Here is a 15984-nt window from a genome sequence, read left to right on the forward strand (position 1 = left end):
TTCCTTACCTGGAACACAATGGAACTCAGGACCAATATGTGGGCCACCTTCCAGAAGTAGAGAGCAAAGAGGGAGGGAGGTGGGAGGAATCTCCCCAGCAGCGACTTCCTCCTCTCGTGCTCCTTCTCTGCCCCCAGATGGGAAGTGAATGGTAGAGAATTCAGACCTGGCCTTCAACCAGCTCCCAGCCCAGGTCTCTTGCCTTTCCATTCGATTGATGACTGAGGTTGCTGCTCGGTGGCACTCACTGGCCTATAAAGCGACTGGTATATTCTTTGCCCCAAGATTCCTTCTGTATTGCAAAGTAAAATCCAAATTATAGGTCATCCATAGGAAGCTAAGACCCGTTTTGTTGTTATCTCTCTAGAAAATGCCCCATGGTAAAGATCCTGTGAGATCTCAAACTTATTTAATCTTCTGCAAATTTAGGATTACCCTGCTCATTTGCATGACATTGTGAGGTGCATAAAAAACAAGAAGTACAGTGTACAGTTTGGCATTTTATACAAGCAATTTTCCAGCCTGAAAATTTGGCAGTGAATGTGAAAACTTCATTCGGAACAAAGCCCAGGGACAGTCTGGCAGATTAATATCACAGCCATAAGGAATTGCTTTCAATTTGTGCTGAGACTGTGTGCAGCACCCCTGAGGATGTCACCTGTGGTTCAGGGTTGCAGTGACCGTTTATTCTAACTGCCAGGTCTCACCATGGTAGTGTAAAAAGACAGCACTTTCAACTGCAGGACCCTACAAAACTTAGACTGGAAAGGAGTCTTGCGCTATGCAGATGCAGCAGAGAATACAAATAGGTCCCCTGAAGAAGGAAGAAGAATTTAAAAGGAAAAATAGGTCCTTAGGAAATGTGTGTAGGTTATGAATAAACAAATTTATTGATTTATTTTATATTTTTTGCTGAGGAAGATTAGCCCTGAGCTAACATCTGTGCCCATCTTCCTCCACTTTATATGTGGGACACCTGTCACAGCGTGGCTTGACAAGCGGCGCGTAGGTCCACGCCCAGGATCCAAACCAGCGAACCCCGGGCCACTGAAGCGGAGCATGTGAACTTAACCACTGTGCCACCGGGCCTGCCCCTAAACAAATTTTTAAATCATAAAATTGTAAAACTTCAAATGACCTCAAGCAACCATTGTGTAAAGAAAGTTTTTCGGTCAAAGTGACTTCCTCATAGTTTATGTGGAGTGGTCCTTAACAGATGACAAAGGATTTAGTATGTTTTCAACTCTGGGGATAATTTCAAAAGATGATTGACAGACAGATGATCAAAATCTGCTGATGAGCATGTGGCTGGAAAAGCTGACAGCCCTTCGGCAAGTGAGTAGCGCCTTGGCCCTCACTGATTTAACAGGACCTGCGTTTAATATTTGCTAGTGCCGTGCAGGGCTAAAACGTAGTAATTTGCAATATTTCTGAGGAACACACTTGAGTCTGGTTTTGGGTGGCTGGTGTGCGAGAGTCGCCGAGCCCTGGGAAATGAACCTGGCTGACCTTGGTGTTTTGGATGTTTGTACCAGCCAGTCGATTCAGACTCCCAGAGACTCGGTGCATGGCAGAGCAGAACCGTGCCTGGTCTTTCTGCACCATCCTCTTCCCTTCCGGTGCCGCGTCAGACAATGCTTTGCTGCTATTCATAGGGTTTCCCTGGCCATTGTTTTCAGAAGTGGGTGGCCAGGGCCTCCCTCCTGGTCTGTCTTAGTCTGGCAGTTCCGCTGAAACCTGTCCACCATGGGTGACCCTGCTGGTATTTGAAATCCTGGTGGCATAGCTTTCAGCATCACAGCAACAAGCAGCCACCACAGTATGACAACTGACAGATGGGGGGAGGGGGGTGGGTGTGGTTCCCTGACTGGAAATGCACCTGGGCTGTGACAGTGAGAGCACCGAATCTTAACCACTAGGCCACCAGGGCTGGTGATCTGGGTGTTACCTGTATCTTAATGAGATGTTTACATCTTGTGACAGTCTTTGAAGATGACCAACTTCAATGCCTCTATTCCCAAAATAGGCATGCTCCTCGCATATTAAGAGGTGAAATTTAGTTTGCCTCTTCTTGAATCTGCATTGGCCTTGGTGACTTGCTCGACTGATAGAGTATGGAAAGTAACAATCTGGGATTTCCGAGGCTAAGACACAAGGAACCTTGCAGCTCCCACTGGACCTCGTGGAATGCATGCTCCCTTTTGGAACCCGGTCTCCATGCTGGGTTGAGAAGACCGAACATGGAGAGGCCACATGTGGGCGGGCCAGTGGAGAACTCCCGCTGAAATGCCACCCAGCAGCCAGCCCCATGGGGAGCAAACCAGCCCAGTGGAAACTTCAGATGATTCAGGTCTCAGCCGCCCTCTGACTATAACTGCAAGAGAGACCCCAACTGAGAAGCACTCAGCTGAGCCTAGACTATCCCCAGAGCCACAAGAGACAGTAATAAATCATTGCCTTAAGGCACCACAGTTGGAAGTGGCTTGCTAAGCAACAGTAGATAACTGGGACACCCCTTTACTCCTCATCACGCACTCTAAACCTCTTCTGAAGTAATGAAGATGTATTAAAAATAAAATAAAAACAAAAAGTTAGAACATGGGCTAGAAGTAAGGGGAGGAAAGTAAGAAATCTAAAATAATGATGCTGTTGGAGAGTTGGTAGCAGGACAAATTTAAAAACAGAATATCTGATCCAGCAGTGGTTTGGACCTGTGCTGTGTAGTTTGGATCCATCTCTTTTCCTCTATAGAGAAGCAAGAAAACCCTATTCACCAAATTATGTCAGCAAGTGCCCCAACAGAGACAAAGTGCATTTTTACAGGGAGAATTGCTAGCTGTGCTGACATCTCAAATTTTGAAATTTACAAAGATTTCAAGTGTATATCTTTGATATTCACTGTGAATCCTGGAGCTTTGGGATTACAGAGGTTTGAAACTGTTTGTTACTCTACACCCTCAACTGTCTGGTCTAAAAATTGTCCACCTAAAGAGCCAGGGGCACACCAACCTACCTTGCCTGTTATAAATTATTATTTCCGATAACCCACTACATAGACTATACTACGTACAGAGACACATAGAAGTGTGCAATTTGTTTCCTGCCTTTAAGGAACTTCCCTGGTTGCAAAGTTGAGGCATACATACATGACAAGACATGCAATGTGATGAGGCAAGGCTGTATGTGGTTGATCACTGAGGAGCCAATATCAATCATGTGAAGGGCTTAAAGGAGGGAGAGAGAGGGGGCTCTGTCTGCTGCAATGGTCTGAGCCATCTTTGTGAAGGAGGAAGGCCAGAGTTCAACAGGGAGACAAGATGGCAATCTGGCCAGGCAGGAAGGGGTAGGCAGGCAAACGGCATGAGTTAAAGAAGGTACGAACTCAGACCAGGGTGAGCGACTGGACTGAAGGGGGACTCTTGGAGCTCTGGGGGGACAAGGCCAAGTTCACAAGACTGACAAGGAGAGGAAGCCATCCAGAAGGCGGGCCTGCCCACATCACACAGCAGAGGCACGATGGCCAGTTGACTGGCAGTGCTAATGACGCCTTCTGGGTTTTTGGGTTGATACCTTGATATTTCCCTTATTCTGTTTCATTAATCTTCACAACAAGCCTAGACAGTGTTGGTGTTGTCAGATCGAAACTCAGAGAAATAAAGCAACTTCCTCAAATTCATGGGCTTCATAACTTGAAGAGCCAAGGCTCAAAGCCATGTCTTCTGATCTCAACGTTGATGCATTTCTGGGATCAATGTGAAGAAGAAGAAGTGATGTTTGGGAGATATTTTGAAACATCAGTAAGGAGCAAGAGGAAGCAGGAATGACGATGACGCCAAGTTTCCCATCTCCACAGAAATAGGGAAATCAGGACCGGAAACTCATTTCTCAGTTTCTAACTCATTTCTACATGGAGAAGTTATAGAAACTGATCAAAGGGGGAAGGAAATGAGTTTAATGTGAGGTACACAGAATGTGAGGAGCTATTGTGTAACGGGAAAGTCTTGATGTGACTTCAGATCTGTGTCAACCATATGTTGGCTGTTTTTCAAGTTAATCTCTGGGTTTCCACATGGATGAAATGAAGATTAGAGATTTCTAGGGGATCCATGTGAGGATTAGAGACATGTAGAGTGCATACATCCCACAGTGTTTGACACACAGGAACAGCTGAGGATGGTGGCAGTGATGGTGATGATGGTGATGATGGTGATGATGATGATGGAGTCCTAAAGAGGGACTATAGAAAGAGATGTGGGAATAATTATGAACAGAGAGGTTGTCATTGATCTCAGAGATGCGGACAAAAGCTCTGGGAACCTGTGCGTGTGCTTATGGAGCAGAAGAACAAGTGGAAGTGAGGAAAAAAGACAAAAAACAAGTGGCCCCAAGGATTAGGTCTCTCAAAAATTAGGTCAGTGTTATTGGGGCCATCAAGGGAGGAAAGTATTTCAAGAAAAACCTGCAGAGTGGGGAATTCGAGGGCTGAAAACTGCCCTTTGCATTCATCACCAGGGTTTGCTGTGTTCTTTGAAGATCGGCTTTCAGTATGAATGTCTCAGTGGAAAGTTCATTACAAGGATTTGAGAGAGCACACTGAGGAAATGGAGACCACAGTTGTAGAAAATGTGTCTTTAAAAAATCGGCGGTGAGACTGGAAGAAAGAGGATGGAGTTAGGGAGGGCAGCGGACGCGGTGAAAGTTTATTTCTTTCAGCCTGGGGAGTCAGCAGACATCACTTTTGATTTCCCACGTCATGTCCTCTTGACCCGCGTCTGATCCCAGCTGCAGCTGTGATGGACAGAGACCGCCCTCTTGGACAGTTCCCATCTTAAGCACCCAAAGCTCTGATTTTCTGACTCAAGGTTTTTTCTGCTCAGCCCTCAGGCACCACCCAGAAGTACAGAGGAGTTAATGGCCCCTGATGGACCAACAGAGACCCTTCAACCAACAGAGGGGAAGGAGTCAACCCTTAACCCTTCTTCTCCTTGTGGGGCTGTCAGGATTAGGGTGGCCAACTACCCTGGTTTGCCAGGAACTAAAGGAGTTTCCGGAACATGGAAACTCCAGTGCCAAAGTCAGGACAGTCCTGGCCAACCAGGAAGGTTGGTCGCTCTGGGTCTGGAAGTAATGGCACTAAGGAATGGGATGAGAAAGGGATGAAGGTGGTTGGGGCATGGAGGGGGCCTCATTACAGAGCAGGATTAGGGTGGTGAAGGGGCCTGAAACCTGGACATCAAGGAAGGAGGAGGGTGGCAAGACCAGGGGTGGAGTGGGAGCCCATGGGGAAGACAGCTGCCTTAAATACTTGAAGAATGCTAGCTGGGCTTATTCTCATTGTGCCAAAAGGAAAACACGGGCCCAAGGATAGGAAGGCGGAAGGAGATGGTTTCAGCTGGGAGAAAGGAGGAATTTTGTGACAGTCAGCCCGTCCAATCATAGCGTGTGTGTTTTCCCTTGCTGCCTGTCTCTCCCTCCCCATATGTGCGAGGGAGCTGAGTCAAGAGACTGGAGAGAAATTCTGTCACCTCGTGTGCCGAAGAAAGGGAGGCTAAGCCAAAAAGATCAATCTAACCTCAAAAAATAAAGAGCCAGGGAGTGGTGGAAGGAGAGGAAAGCCGGGAGGGCGGAATGTGGGTGAGGGAGCCGGGGTCTCTGTGAAAGGTTCCTGGGCAGCTGGAGAGTCTGAGAGAATTAGGGAGGCGAGGAAGCCGGCCTTACAGAGTCAACCCCCTGGATGTCTTCAAGAGACACAACCAGAGGTTGGAATTCTCTCTTCTTCATGCCTTCTGGAACCTTCTGGAGAATGGAGAGATGCTATTACCCACTTGCACATGATGATCTGTCGTTGTGTCCAGCTAGTCACAGCTACTGTTCTAAAGATGAATTCAATTAAACCAATTTTCACTCGTTTTATAATGCCTGGGGATCTTTGAAACAGGAGGAGGAGGGAGTTTTTCAAAATTTTGAGTTAGCCTCATGCATATAGAAAATTTACAAAATTTCATTTGAGGTCCCCAACTTAAAGTTCTGACTCTAACCACAGCGTTCTAGACACAGCCTTATTCTTACCAACATTTCTAAGTAAAAGTGAAAAACGATGACAAAACTCTGCTCAGAATACAGCCTGGGCAGAAATATATTAAAATGGTAATGGTGGTTGCTTGGGGAGGTGAAGATGTAAGAAATATAATTTTGTTTCCATGTTTCTGTGCTTTCCACGTGTTTAACAATGAGATACGTTGTTTGTATAATGAAACAATTTCTAAGAGCAGTATAGAGACATTGTAGCAACTATTACAGAGATCACTAATGTTCACTGCTGGAAAAATTACACCTTCTAGATATTTCAGACAATCTTCATTGTCTGAGGGCTCCTGTCATACAATTTCTTTTTTTTTTCAGTTTCCAGAACAGTGAACATGCTATTTTGCTGCAGGTCAGATACAGGAAATGCTGAAATGACCCCAAATTGACCAGCACCAACTCTTGCTCAGTAAAAGGAAAGGAGAACGCACAGTACTGTGGACCTAATGAGATTGTCCCCATCAATGAAATGGCTCTAAGTAGCTCCAAACTAACTTCCAGTGGAATTGACTTTTCTCGAGTGACTTTAAAAATGTCACAAAATTCTTCGACAGGGGCGTGATTCATTTCACCAGAATGGACAGCATGGGGATGACAGAAAGGCCTCCTGTTCACCTGTTCTACCAAATTGGGAGCTTGAAGGACAGGGTAACCCAGCCAGTCCGGGCTCTCATCCTCCAGCCAACCTCCCAAGGGGGACTGCAGAGAGGATGTCAGAGTGGCCGTTTGCTAACCACTGTCTCAGAAAAGTATGTGGGAGGAGAAATGCAAATCATCTCAGCCTCTTTTACAGAACCTGAAAAGGCCTAAACCGATAAAAAGACCAAAGGAGACTGACTTATTTTCTTGCATTTTCATTTAATTACACACATGACAGTGATTTTTAGATTTACTAAAATATCTGTTTATCTGTCAGAAAGAAATCTGAAAGCCACACATCCTTTTTAATGTTGGGGCCTCGAGTCAAACAACTTTGATGTTAGATAAAGCCACAAATAAAATCTAAATCTGTGAAGATATCGTCACCTCAGTTCCTAATGGCACTCACCATGCATGACAGGGGAGAGAGGCAGAGCAAAGGGCCTGGGGCTTCCACTGATTCATTGCATTCCTCAGTGACCCAGATTCAGGGCTTCATTTTCAGTCTGCCTAATGGGAACAGCCAGGCTGATTTATAAAGGTGCTACCGAAATGAGAAAGAATGATGTTGTGATAATGTGCCGATGGTCGCAGGCTGCTCCCCCCACCACCACCCCGCCCCGACCCTTCCCGGTAGTCACAGCAGGCAGCTGCTAAGATGGTTTCGGATAGAAAAGGGGTCCTGCTCATCTCTGTGCCATGTTTAGAAGGCAAACACAACAGCAGCAGCAACAACCGCCTGCCGTGCATTCACTGATCCCTTTGGATCGAGGCCGTCTACGCCCAGAAGAGGGGTTTCCAAGCATACGATGCCTATGAATCACCTGGCCAAGGGGTTAAAATGCAGATTCTGACTGAAGCCTGGGAGGGACCTGAGATCCTGCAATTCTTAATACTACAGTGAACAGGAAGGATCTAGAAGGCCCTAGTAAGTGCACATAATTTGTAACTTATTAAGCTCATCGTCCCTTCTCCCCCAGAATTTCAGATGGTTGGGTACAGCAAGTAGAAAGGGAGGGCCTGGGAGCATGAAAGGCACTGGAAAGGGAAATGCAGGAGGCTGCCAGAGTGGCCTGCTCCCTCCCCCAAGTCCAGGTAACCCTGTGCCCACTGCTATGGGCGACCCTGAACTGCGCCTGGGCTATTTGCTGGCTGAGGCTCTGCAGAGCCCAGAACCACGTCCACAGTGCCCAATGGGGCCCCTCTCTTGGTCCTGGGTGGCCGCCTCCCTCCTTGCAGCCTCCGCTCCTTGTCTTAACATCTCTCCCTCTATTTTATTCCTTGCCTTCTTCCTCATCCTGCCTCCACTTTTCCATCTTTCTTCTTTCTTTGTGCCGTTTTCTCTTTCTTGGTGTATCCAAATCCTCACTCTACTCCCAAAACAGGAAACATTTTAAAAAGCAAAAAGGCATGTATTTATTCTACAGACACCTAATCGTCTCTGATATGGAATCCTCTTTAGATTTTAAACCTCGCCTGGCTGGCCTTTCCATCCTCCGAGCTCTGAACAATGCACTGGATATCTAGGAACACAGCAATGTCTAATTAATCTTCTTCCTGGGGAGGGTTATTCTGAATTAACTTTCAACTGAGATGCTTCACTAGCATTTTGACGCCTGACTAATGAAATTCTTGCTCAAATGCATCTTCTGGTAAAATCACAGTTGTCCAGTCCATCCTCAAATGCCTTTCTTTGGTGGTCACCACTGTGGGCATGAGCTTTGCTTCTCTGCAACCGAGCACCAAATTCCAAGCAGAAATGGTTCAAACACTTGGGACTATTTGCTCCTGCATTAAGTAGCCCCAGGTTAAGTATATTGAGTTGTCCTATCCGTATTTTGGGGTCTCCCACCCTAACTTTTGCTGGCAGCCCACCTCTCTCATGCCTCCTTACTCCCAGTGTCTGACTCCAGCAGATGACCTTCCCACTTTTAACCTTTTGCTTCTAATAAGCTCTGGGCTGGGAAACCAAACTGCCCTGCTTATCAGAACTGCACCTAAAATAAATGTCAGTGTGTCTGAATGTGCACCTGAGGGGCTCCCCTGGGAGAGAGGCTCACAAGCCGTAAGACATGAGCTTTGTGGTATCTATTTTGGCAGCAGAGTCCTGTTCATTTCCTCTTTCTCAGTTTGTCTTAGAGAGTTGAGATTATTAGATAAAAAAAAAAAAAAAAAACCTCCAGGTAAATGAGGGCTTAGAAGTTTTAAGACATTTAATAAGAGAAGATATAAAGCAAGATTAAAACTGATGCCTCTAATATGGTCATATAAATGCGTTCATGGTATTTTTAAAATGCTATAAATACATTAACCCACAACACAGTGAAACTGATTGCCACCTATTTGTCACTTTCACTTGGAAGATGATGTTATCACGAGAACTTCTTCCCATGAGTTACAACATGAATTCTCTTGAACTAGACGCATAAGTATATCCACACATGGATGCGTGTTCACATAAGGGTTTGTATCTTCTGCTGCGCTGGCTCCAGGCTCACCCGCTGTTTCCTCCCATTTTATCACCCCTGTTCATCAGCACCCTGTCTCTCTCTTCTCTGTCCATATGGGGCTGGAACCTGCTCCATTCTCCACCCCTAGACCACATCCCTGCTCTTCTAGGTCAATTTCCATCTCCCCTCACCCAGTTGACTCCCTCTGTGCTTCATCCATGTTTGGATCCACCCAGAACCCCTTATTCTGGAACACAGGTACAGCCCTGCAGCGTGCACGCAAGTCACATTAGGGAACCTGTGTTTTGGGCTTGTAGAATCTGTGTTTCTCCTTTATAGTTACGGCTCATAGAGATGACTGCTCTTTCAAAGGTGGCTATGGTTTATCAGGATCTTTGGAAATGTTACTACAGTTCTTTCACAAGTGCTACATGTGTACACGTCTACATGGTGTACACTGTACATAAGGCCACAGGTAACTTGAAGATTATATTTAATGTCTTTGTGAGACAGAAAGAGCACAGACTCTGGAATCAGAAAAATCTGGACTCGAATACCTCCATTGTCACACACAGACGGACTTCATCTCTCTAACTCTTTAATCACACCTACCTCCCAGGATGTTGTTGGAATTACATAAAATAACACACATGAAGTCTCTAGAATAGTGTGTAGCACCTAACAGACTCGACAAAAGTTCGCATGTCTTCTCTCTCCCGTGGCATGACTAACGGAGTCTAAACACATAAGCATCGAATCAATGTCTGACTTGATCATACAAACTGCGATATTCTTTTACCTTTAAAGCATAAAGTGGTTATTAAGACAACAGAGATACAATAGTTTCTAAATTCCGAGACAAAACAAAAACTTACCGACAAAGAAGGAGCGTTTCCTTCCACAAATGAGCAGCCACCGAGTTTGTCTCTTAAATTTCAGATTTCTTAAATCTTTAGATTTCTCTTCACCAGTGCAAACACGCTGGCCTTCTTCTTACTGATTAAAGCAGTACAGATGCCGTGCTACTTAAAGGATTCCTGGCCTTTGCACGTCCTTGCTCAGCTATCATCTCAACTGAGTACTCTCTCATTCTTTACCCACACGCGGGGCGCTGTGGTGAACTGCCTTACCACAAGTTTTATTCTTCCAACACATACTTCAGATCGTATAAAGGTAACAAATAAGGTGGAGGAAGGAAGGCAAGTTTATGCAACTAGGTCACTTGATAATTTCAATTTTAGATACAAATTTTTTTTTTGTTTCAGAATTATTAGTCTGTGGAATGTTTTTCGATTCTTCTTGGAAACTCCAAATCAATTAGAATGATTGTAAAGTTCTCTGAAAAGCTCCACACACGACCTAATGAACTTTATAATCAACTACCCACGTTCCTATTCTTAAAAGAATAAAAAGCCCAAAAAAACCTATATGACTTATGCTTTTGTAGGTAAAGATGTAATGAAGACAGAATTAGCATGTCACACATATTGTAGGTCTGTGATCGGCTCCAAAAGGAGACATGACCTAGTTGTAGAGCGGACGTGTCACCCTCAAAAGATTCATGTGGCTTCATTAACCATCTTCTACAACATGTGCCCATTAAGTCATAACCTGAACTGCTTAAGGACAGCAAAACCCTGAATCTCCATATCCCTGGAGCGATTGTGAGCATTCCGTTTGGGAATAGCCCTGTGATTTGAGGGGGACTCTGGGTTACCCTCTCCACCTAGGTCTAAAATAAGCATTTGTCAAGTTACAAATTTCCCCACGTAAAGTACCAAATTGGCCCTTGATATGAAACCCCAAAGACTGCTGGGCGAGTAGTGAGAATATACATCTCTGGTCTGTCCCAACTGTCTCCTTTTTCCAGTGATTATAAATAGTACTGTTAATGTTAATTAACACTTGTGTAATACAAATTAGAAAGTACTTTTCATGTTTATCATTTCATTTAATCTTGACAGTTTTGGTAAACTGTTCTACAGATGGAAAAGTTTTACGGATGGGAAGAAACTTGCATGTCCAGATGTTAAGTAATTTACCCAAGAGTGTATAAATCAGGGGTAGTGGATTCGACAAATAAGACCTAGGTCTTCTAAGTCCTCTTTGCTCCGTGTCACAATTCATTTGTTCCTACAGCAAACACTTGCTATGTGTTCGGCCCTTTTCTAGGCAAAAGGGTTACAGCAGTGTATAAAACAGATAAAATCCTTGACCTCCTGGGCTTCACATCCCAGTCCTGGGAGCTGGACAATAAACAAAATAAATAAAAAGATATATAATATGGTAGATGGTGATAAGTGCCATGAAGAAAAATCAAGCCGGAAATCAGGTAGGGAATGCTGAGGCAATTTTAAGTAGAATGAACAGAGAAGGTTTTGCCAACAAGGCAACATCTAATTAGAGCCCCGAGGGAGGCGTGGGAATGAGCCATGTCTTTATCTGGGGGAGGAGCATTTCAGGATGAAGCAACAGCAAGGGCAGTGTCCCTGATGCAGACATCTGCCTAACATGTTCAAGACCAGTGTGGCTGAAGTGAGCCAGGGGGAAGGCAAAAGGGATTAAGGTCAAATAGGTGATAGGAGACAGGTCGTGGGGTCTTACAGCTCATCATAATGACTTCACCTTCTCCTCAGGGTAAGATGGGAAGCTAGTAGAAGGTTTTGAGTAACATTATCTGACTTGCGTTTTAAAGAGATTACCCTAGTGGCCATGCTAAAAGTATACTGGGGGGACCTGAGTAGAATTAGGAAGACCATCCCAGTAAGATATGAAGGGTCTATTTTGGAAATAAAATCAACAGGATTTGCTGAAAGACAGGATATGGGGTTTGAGAAAAAGAGAAGCACAAGAGATGCATCCTAGATGTTTGACCTGAATGATGGAAGGATGGGGTTCATTAAATAAAGTGTGAAATACTGCAGAAGAAGCAGGTTGGGGGTAGAGAAGGATATCAGGAAGTTAGTTAGGAACTTGAGAAGTTAGAGATACCTATTAGACTATCCCAGTGGAGATATAAATATGTAGTTGCTTATTTGAATATGAAGTTCAGAAGGGAGCACTGGGCTGGAGATGTAAATTTAGGAGTCATCAGCTTATGAGTGGGCCAGATCACCAAGGGGGTGGGTATAGATGGACAAGAGAAGAGGTCCAGGATCTGAGATCTGGAGGCCAAGGGCAAAAGCATTTCAAGGAGAGAATAATCAGTCATGGCAATACTGCTGGAGATCAAGCAATGCCAAACTGGAAAAATTGACCACTAGATTTAGCAACATGCAAATCATTTCAACCTTGATGTAGTTTTTTGTTGAGTGGTATAGGAAAAGAAACCTGACTGGAAGAGAGTTGAAGATAGGAGGGAATATGAGTGTTTATTTCAGGGAGTGTGCAAAAGGGGAAAGAGAAACAGCCAGCAGCTAGAGATGACACAAGAGTCCAAAAATGTTTTGTTAAGATGGGAGAGATGAGACATTTGCATATTGGTGGGAATGACCCAGTGAAGAAGAAAATGTTGACTCTACGAGAAAGAGAAAGAAGTGATTGTTTGCCATCCTTGAGTAGACCAAAGAGGCTGGGAGGCAGTGCCCAGCAAGGACCTGGACTGTGTCAGGAGCGGGGTGGTTCTCCCACAGTTGTAGGCTCAAAGGCAGCATCCTTGGGCACAGAAGCCAGTAGACAGGTGGGTGTGGTGGTGGTGCTATGCAGGTTCTTTTCTGATTGTTCCTGTGTTCTCATTGAGATAATAAAACAGGTCATCAGCTGAGAATGAAGATGCAAAAAGTGTTGTCAGAACTTTGAGGAGAGAGGGAAAGGAATGAAACAGCCATGAAGGGGAGATGGTAGAGAATTATATAACCACCAGGCAACAATAGGTGAGCAACCACGAATTTAAAGAGAGACCAGACACCACCATTGTTTGTTATCTTTTTCTAGACAAATTCAGTTATGTAGGTGCAAGAGCTGAGTAGGAGGAGAGCTGAATTCAACCCGAGCTGTGGTTTAGCCAACTGAGTAAGACAGAGAGGGGGCCAGCGGGTTGAGAGTGTGTGCAATAAAAGTATTATATTGCCTTCTAACCACTCCACTCCAGAATATTCTAGTGGTGGCCCAAAAACAGATTAGCTGAAAAGAAGCATAATGATCACCATCGGGTTTCAGACACAGGGTCTGTTCAACCCAGTTTCGTCTCTGATTTTGGCACTAAGGAAAACACTGCGATGGGGTGTAATTCTCCTCCTTGGTGTCAAGTACAAATTCAACAACATTACTAATCAAAACCCTTGCTTCCTCTAAAAATCAATGATGGTTTTTAACATCCAAAACATTTAAATCTTTTTTTTTTTAATTAATTTTGCCCCTGCCAGTTCTTAGGGCAATTAATTGTTGAATTTTGCTATCATCTATAAAAGCAACGTTTTCTTTTTTTTTACCCTAACTTACTTTTCCTGTACATCTAATACATTCTAAAAATCTGATATTTAGCAAGCAAGCCCATGCATAGTATAGCAATATCCTTGATAATAATTATTGCTGTATCAGGCTGTTCATACTATAGAAAAATTTCAGAAAAGTAAAAATGCTATTTAAGCAACAGCTAACTGATATTGCTTGTGCCTTCTTGGGTAGGACAATAAACAATGTAAGTATTCTTGGGTTATCTGTCCTCATTGATAAGGATACTTGCTATTGGGTGCTCTGGACATCAAATCTAGGCCCAGAGACCAATCTGGGCAGGGGTTTGGAAGACATTACTCTGCACATTAAAATAACATAAATTTCGGGGCAGAAATTTCTAATATTTAATTTTAGGTCATCCTGGCCTTTTCTTTGATGTAGCCAGCTCTCCAATAAATCCAAACCTTAAGTAAAATCCTGTCGCATATGTTAGACATATGTTAGAGGTGCTTTAGAGGTAAGAAGAAAAGAGACACTCTTCAGAATTAAGACCTAAAGTGAAAGGAGAAGAGTGGTCAGGGAAGAGAGATGTCAGAAACCAAGAGACATCAGCGGAGTGAGTGGCATGGCCAGGATATCTGCCATCCCTGAGCATTTTCCTAGAGTTCTGTCTTGCAGGGGTTCATGTTACTCTAACAGCTTTTGGCATACTACAAAGAAGTGTGAAGTTGGGAGGTGATTTTGAGTTCTTCTCCATCAGGTTGGGTTGCTTGACTTCTTACCATCTGGAATAGTTCAGTCACCTGAGCACATGGAAAAGTATAGCACTGGTCAAAGCATAGCCCCTCAGACATAATGATGCTGGTTCTCTGCCTTGACGCACTGATTGCTGAGAAGACCGAGAAGCAGAAAGTTGAATGGCTTTGAAAAGACATCCATGGGTCAGAGGAAGGGAAACAAGTCTTCCAATGTCAAAGGGGCCCACATCCTCATAGATGTTCCTGTGGAGCCGGGTGTCTGGCCTCGAAATGCCTTACCACTGAGAAGAAGGCTCCACTCTATCTAGGCTTCTTCGGATTTTGAAGCAACGTATGGGACTATCTTATTCCAAACCATTTCCTGGGTGACCTGAAAAGATGCCAGCTCTCAGTGGGCCTGAGACAAGACAAGACTTCCAGGGTGGCCCAGGCTGGAGGGGCAGCCGTCGTCCACGGTGTATTTGCTGCCACTGCCGTTCTAGCTGTGGGAGACAGCTTTTGGTCTCCCTTCTCTCTTTCCCTGCAAGCACGGAATGAACCCTTTCTAGATTCCCAAAGTATGATGAAGACCAGTCCTTAAACAAGATCTTACTGATGGTTTTGGAATAATAAAAGAAGCTACAATCCATGCGGGACCTCAGCTTCCTATTAGAAGTGACCTCCATCTTCATGTCTCCAGAGGTGAGTTCAGGGGACCCACAGAGGACCTCTTTGCTCACCTCCTAGGTGGTCCCCTGGCTGCCATCTTACTGGGCAAGGCACCAGTCACTCCCACTGGAGGTGGAGTCAGTCAGCCTCAGAGCCCAAGTCCCAGCTCCAGAGGCACCATGGGAAGAGGACGTTCACACATCCCCCAGCCCAGCAACCTCCTCTGGGGCCCTGAGTTCTTGTTCCAAGATCTGCTCTTTTCCACGACAATTAACAGGGAGAATTTCTACTGCCTTCAGAAACCATGGGCATCACCACTCCGTCCAGACCACGCAGGGAGCCTGGCCCACCTACTCCTTGCAGAACAGTCATCTCGTAGCGTCAGGGCCAGTTCACCTGGGCTAGATGTCACCTTCAAACATCACACTCCCTGGACGACCTCGCTCGTCCAGCCCAGCCCGGGGCTGCCCCAAGCCCCATCCAGTGTCTGGCACAGACTCTCCTCCAGCTGCAGGTGAAGGTCACACTTGCCTGTCTTTCTTGCTACCAGATCTCCTGAAAACTCTCCCCAGAGAACTGACAACCCCCTGCAATGAAGCAAGGTGTCATCCTGGAATCTGTTGCAAGCTCACGTGTTCCTCCGGGGAAGCAAGAATTCTGCAGAGGCATTGCTGTCACACATACCTCATCTGCATGACTAATGAGACCCTGGACATTCGGAAACATCTGCATTCACACGTCCTCATTCTCCCCCAAGAGAATGACGTGTGGTTCACTGACAAACCCGCAGCAGGGGCAGCTGCCTGTTTCAGTGAATGTTCAAGTCTCCATCTCATAAAAATTAAAATTCACTCAAATCATGAAATCTTCCATCAGGGTAAAAAATATATATGTATTAGAGTTGGGACAGCCTGCTAAGGCAGTAACATAGTCATCTATTAAGCACCTGTGGCATGCACGCATTTTATACTTCATCTCTGATATCATATCCTGTGAGGTAGTCATTATTG

General features: G+C 44.9%; 1 protein-coding gene across 4 annotated transcripts in view; it reads right to left on the reverse strand.

Moving 5' to 3' along the window:
• The window catches only part of CCR6 (C-C motif chemokine receptor 6), a 31592-nt gene extending 20902 nt beyond the window's left edge, over positions 1 to 10690 (reverse strand). The window contains exon 1 of one of the 4 annotated variants that reach the window (XM_008515345.2): positions 10049 to 10690. The gene's annotated coding sequence lies outside the window, so the exon portion shown is untranslated. Of the gene's footprint in view, positions 1 to 8; positions 407 to 7132; positions 7268 to 10048 lie in introns of those variants that run through there. The other 3 variants (XM_008515192.2, XM_070602710.1, XM_070602709.1) reach the window with 3 other exon arrangements.
• Positions 10691 to 15984: the final 5294 nt, after the last annotated feature.

This window comes from Equus przewalskii, chromosome 32 (genome assembly GCF_037783145.1).
Source record: "Equus przewalskii isolate Varuska chromosome 32, EquPr2, whole genome shotgun sequence".
Taxonomy (NCBI): Eukaryota; Metazoa; Chordata; class Mammalia; order Perissodactyla; family Equidae; genus Equus; species Equus przewalskii.